Source organism: Elephantulus edwardii, unplaced genomic scaffold, assembly GCF_000299155.1.
Source record: "Elephantulus edwardii isolate Elephantulus edwardi_28Jun2011 unplaced genomic scaffold, EleEdw1.0 scaffold00121, whole genome shotgun sequence".
In the NCBI taxonomy this organism is placed as follows: domain Eukaryota; kingdom Metazoa; phylum Chordata; class Mammalia; order Macroscelidea; family Macroscelididae; genus Elephantulus; species Elephantulus edwardii.
This window is the reverse complement of record NW_006399871.1, coordinates 8,197,259-8,203,231: the sequence shown is the minus strand read 5'-3', so window position 1 is coordinate 8,203,231 and position 5,973 is coordinate 8,197,259.

Genomic DNA, 5,973 nt, shown 5'->3' with positions numbered 1-5,973 from the left:
GGGATATATGATTAGGTATTATTGTCATGATGAGTCCAGAATGAAGGCTGCATAGTGGAGTTGACTTGAGGGGAGGGATTATAAAACAATGAAAGAATTCTTCTTTTGCTTTTCGAAGAGATGAACGAACTGGAGAAGAGGGGTGGGCAGGGAGAAAAGTGCCAACAATGAATGAATGGAAATCCAAAATCTCTGTAAATTATCATTAAAATTAATAATAATAATAAAACAATTTTTTAAAAATATAAAACTTGGCCCCATCGCTCCTTGGCCTAGAGCTCTGATCTTGATCAAATCACCAAGACTCATGGTCTCCTCTTCATGAATTCCTACCCTGGCTCCAACCACAGTCCCCAGAGGATGCTTCCTGCCTCATCATCTGAGGCTGGTGCTCACTGTCCCCTTGGGGCCTCAAGCACTTCCTTAGACAGGTCCTCCTTGACCAACTGATTGATCACAGATCCTCTTATTCTGTTATCCCATTTCTAGCACTGGCATTCTTTCGTTCAGAGCACTTTCCACAAGCTAATTGAATATATAAGTGTGTATCACATTAGCTAATTCCTCTCCTGGCCTGAAAGGTCCATTAGGGTAAGGACCATGCCTGTTTTGTTAGTTATTACGTCACCAGGATGCTCCTTAGAGGTCAGGATGGTGAGATTCGGTCACGCATACTTTCAGCACGTTGTCGGGAGGGGCTGGCCCTTGGACAAAGATAGCAGACTTGGAAAAGTGAAGGATTGATGAGATGGCTTGAGAACATCAACTACAACTACAAAAAATGTGTGGAAAATGAATTGGGCTCTATTTTTTACCACGTCTTCTAGTGGTAACCTGATATATGGCAGCACAGTCCGTGGAGAGTTGCACTGCAAACACAAATCTTAGTGCCACTTCAGCGGTTCGAATCCATCAGCAGCTTCGTAGGAGAAAGATGGACAACTTCCTCCTGTACGCTTTACAGCCACTGAAAAGTCACTGGATGGTCAGCGATGAGTTGGTTGCAGCTTGATGGCAAGGAGTTTGACTTTTTGGTTTAACCTGAGCTAATATTCCATTCATTGTGTGTTTCTATTGGTTGAATTTCCACCATGAGCCAGGCACTGTTGTTGATGAGGAGACCAACATGTGGCTAAAGTTCTAATGTCACCTGTCATGTCTTATCAAAGGCAATTGTGAAGGTTTTACTTGGCAGGCCTCAGGAGGAAAGCTCCCTTCTACAACCAGACGCGGCTGGACAACCACATACCTAATGGCTCTGACGCAAAGACATAGCAACAAGTCAATGGACTGAAACGAGTCCTGGTAGTCCTGTGGGTTAAGTGTAACCAGTGGACTGATAACTCAAAGATTGATGCTTTGAAACTCCCAGCTGCTTTGGGGGCAAAGACAAGACAATCTGCTCCTGTAAAAGGCGAGGCAGTTCTAGCCTATCCTAGGGGGTCTCTGCGTGTTGCAACTGACTAGATGGCAGTGGAGATTTTTGATCCAGAGATTGGGGTCCCTGGGTGTACACACTTAACATATCTGACTGTTAACCGAAAGGTTGGCACTTTGAGTTCACCTACTGGCATCTTGGAATAAAGTCTTAATGATCTACTTCCAAAAATCAGCCACTCAAAACTATGTAGAAATGTTCTAGTCTGACCAACTTGGAGTCACCATTAGTTTACAAATATTAACTGTTTTCCTATAGATTGCTTATCAAAAGTATACTTCCTGCTCACACATCCTTATCTCCAACACTCCTGTAGACGGAAATCAAGGTAAACTAGTGTGAGGGTTAAGATTCTATGTCAGTGTGATGAGGCCTGACCTAAAGATGTGGACTCACCAGCTCCTGCACTGCTGTGAGCCAGCAGCCTGATCCTTCACCTGTTGATCTTGGTTTTGTCAGCCCCTGGGCCACACGAGGCAGGAAAAGCCTCTAGCCTGTTGTCTGATTCACAGATCTGGGATTTGACAGTTTGTCCAACTCTGTGAATTGTGGTACCGGATGGTGCTCAGATGTTAATTGAAATGTCAGGGTTTTGAAGCCATCAGTTCTATGGGAGGACACGGCAATCTGCTTCTATGAAGATTTACATATGCACACCCATGTTTATTGTGGCTTTGCTCACAATAGCAAAGAGCTGGAAACAACCCAAGTGCACATCAACCAACGAATGGATAGAGAAACTGTGGTATAGTCACACAATGGAATACTACACTGCATTGAAAAACAAGGAACTCATGAAATACTATGCAAAATGGATGATCCTGGAGTACATTATGCTGAGTGAAATATCTCATTCACAAAAGGATAAATACTGCATAGTGCCACTGTTGTAAAACAGGACTGACATCAGGGTTGAGGGAAGACAGAAAAGGAGGGGAGGAATGATGTATATTGCATTGAAACAGATGAGGGAGAGAACTGTTTAAAAGCGACATGATTGGATATTCTTGTCATTACAGAATTCCAGAGTGAAGGCTGCATAGTGGAGTGGACTTGGAGGGAGGGATTGCATAACAGTGAAAGAATTTTTCTTTTTCTTTTCAAGGAGAAGAGTGAATTGAGGGGGAGGGGGTGGGCAGGGAGAAAAGTGCAACAATGAACGAAACCCTAAGTCTCTGTAAACTTTCATTTAAATAAAAAAAAATTATTTACAGAAAGATTACAGCCTTGGCAACCTTATGAGGAAGTCCTGTTTTGTCCTGAGATGTAATCCGTACCGAGGGCTGTAGTATTTGATCTTCTGCAGCAAACTTTCCACATCCCGTTAACTATTAGCAAGCAGAATTGTGACATCTGTATAACACAGGTTGTTGATGAATCTTCCTCCAATCTTGATATAGTCTTCTTCATAGAGTCAGGCATCGCCAAGTATTTGCTTAGCATACAGAAGAAATAGGTATGGGGAATGGATACAGCTCTGACACACACCCTTCCTGATTTTAAAACATACTGTGTTCCCTTGCTCCGTTCAGCCAACAACTTCTTGATCTGGGTAGAGATTCTGTATGAGTGTAATTAAGTGTTCTGGAATTCTCACTGAGAGAAAGCTGTGGTGGCCTAGTGGTAAGGAGTTGCACTGCCAACCCAAAGGTACACGGGTCAAATACACCAGCTGCTGCTATGTGGGAGAAAAATGGACAGTCTCCTCTGATGCAATTTACATGCTCTGAAACCCTGGAAGCTCAGCTGGGTTGGTTCCGACTTGACAGCAATGAACAACAATATATATATTGTTAATATAACTATAAAACTATAACTATAACTAATGATAATTATAACCATAACTATATATATTCCTGTGGCATTTCATTTTCTAGAGAACCCAGGCTAAGACAGATAGCTAACATATTCCTTTTGTTGAGTCATTTTCTACATTTCTATCTTGAATCTTTGACTATATTTAGACTACTTAGAAGGCAGCGATTATTCTCGGCATTTCCCAATGATTTATAAGTTGGGGCCTGGCAAATATCAATAACCATATGTTGATTTGATTTACAGAGGGATAGAGAGCAGTGGGTATGTGTGACTCAAGAGGCTACTGGTGCAGAGACTTCTGCATAATATTGGATGAAGCTGGAACCCACAAGGACAATTGCCCTTTTCTTTTTCAGTTAGTGGACTTGCTTCTATCCTGATCCCTGGAGCCTGGGCTTCCCACAGCAGCACAGCAGCCGTGGCTCCATGGAGATGAAGGACTTGGGTCAAGCCGTCATTGTCACAAATAGGGCATTGACCCCCGGGGGCTCCGCCTGCCACCTGCTTCCTTAAGCTGTAAGCGGGAGAGAGAGAACATGGCCACTGCACAGAGGGCCAGAACCCATGTGTCTGTCATCTGCCGGGTGCTTGGACCTGCTTCTGTGAGGCCATGGGCGGGGACTCAAAATGAATCAATGAATGACTTCAAATACTATCCTCAATCTTGACGGAATCTCCTGGGTAGAGAGTGCAGGCAGCAGGCAACTGAGAGAGGTGCAAAGACCATCAGACATCTCCGGCAGACAGTAATCCTCGGTCTACCACTAATTTCATGCTCTTCTGGTCATGTACCACTTTTCTGCCCACAGTTTCCTGAAACTGGAAAGGTTGAACAAGATGATCTCAAAGATCCCCCAGCTAGGATTGTTAAATCATAGAACTGAAAGTTACTTCACATAGTTTTCCTCCCACCCCATCCCCACCCCCAAATAAAACAAACGCTCACTGTTGATAGCGGCTTTGTATCGTCTTGAAACTCCCTGTGAGGCAGCTCTAACACGTTTGCTTTTGCAGACTCCTAAGCAGATACGCACATTTATGTGCAAATCTGGCCTATATTTGATGCCTTTTCCATTGAATTTGCTCTAGAGATTATTCTAGAGTTACATTCCGTTGTAAGAACGACTACTCTTTTCTCCCTGCTTTTCCCCCAAATATTGATCCAACATCTCTCTCTCTAATCTGCTATAAGGATTCCAGTTCCGTCAGTTGGGATGTCCTTTTTAGCATTTTCCATCCTCCAGGACAGGATTTAGTGAAGGATCAGGTCTTATGCTTAGTTGTCACAAATCTTTAGCCTTCTTTAATCTGGAACATTTTCCCAGCCCTTCTTTTGTCTTCTATGACATGAGAAGAGTATGGAATATATCATGGACTGACTGCTAGGAAGACAAACAGGTTTGTCCCGGAGAGGGTGAAGCTGGGCTGCTCCTTGGAGGCAAGAATTCTGAAGCTCTGTCTGACATACTTTGGACATGTTGCAAGGAGGGACTGGTCTTTGGAGAGGGACGTGCAGGAGAGGAAGACCCTCAATGAGATGGATTGATTCAGTGACTGGGGTAATGGGGGTAGGGGTATTTGAGACAGTGAGATTTGCACAGGATAGGGCAGGGTTTAGGGCTGTTGTACATAGGGTCGCTATGATTTGCAGGCGACTCAGTGGCACATAACAACAACAACATCTCTTGTTTTAATAGATGTTCCTCATTTTGGATGTATCTTGTTTCATGCCAGGGCATTACTCCATAGTCCTGTGTTTCCAGAACAAGGTAACCCGTTGCCCTCACTGGTGATGATTATTTTGATCACCTACTTAAGATGTGGTCTCATTGTCTCCTTAAATAGTTAGCATTTCCTCTGTCACTACTAATTCTCAGACTGCTACATCTTTGGGGTTGAGATGTTGTGTCAAGCAGCTGGCCCTCAAACCACACCCACTCTTTGGTTAGCAGTTCAGCCCTTAACCAGTGCATCACCACATCTCCCTGCTACTAAGCCATCCGCATCTGTGAAGTATCAGTGTAAATACTTGCACTCCAATAGAATCTCCTGGAAGTTTAGCACTCATTAGTGATTTTTCTCTGAACCAATCATTCTGATGTACTGGACCATGCTTAGATCTCTCCTCAAGTCCTCTTCCAGGACTGGAAACCATGTTTTGTAGGATTCAGCTTCCTCGCATGCCTGTCTTATGTTGTCATCCGTCTTCTCCAAATCCCCTTATTGTCCCTTATGACTATTTAGGCAGAGACTAGGCCAAAGAAGTCGACTCAGAAATTGCAACTGGAAGTGATCTAATGTGGCTTGTTCCTGGTTAAACCGTCCACAAGTCATTTGCATAACCGGGTGGCCTGTGATCGGCTACTTCCTGGATGGCTTCCGGACCATCGCCTCCCAGCCTTGGGTGCTGTTTTGTTCAGATTGCAAGTTCACCCACACATAACATCAAGAGGGCAAGTTAATGTATGCACGCATCTTCTCTTCTGGGCTCAGCAAACAGCTCCCTGAGACAGGGAGGTGGGAGTTCATCCTCTCCAGAGACTGACTCAGAGGGGAACCTAGAAGGAATAGAAGTAAATACAGGGATGGAGGTGATACTCGCGGGTGGGAGCGCGCAGCCCGAAGGAGGCCACAGGAAGGCCTCACAGCAGAAGCGCGGTGCCGGGTGGAGAGGATGCTCCCGAAGGGTATCCCGGAGGGCGGCTCGCAGGTGGCGG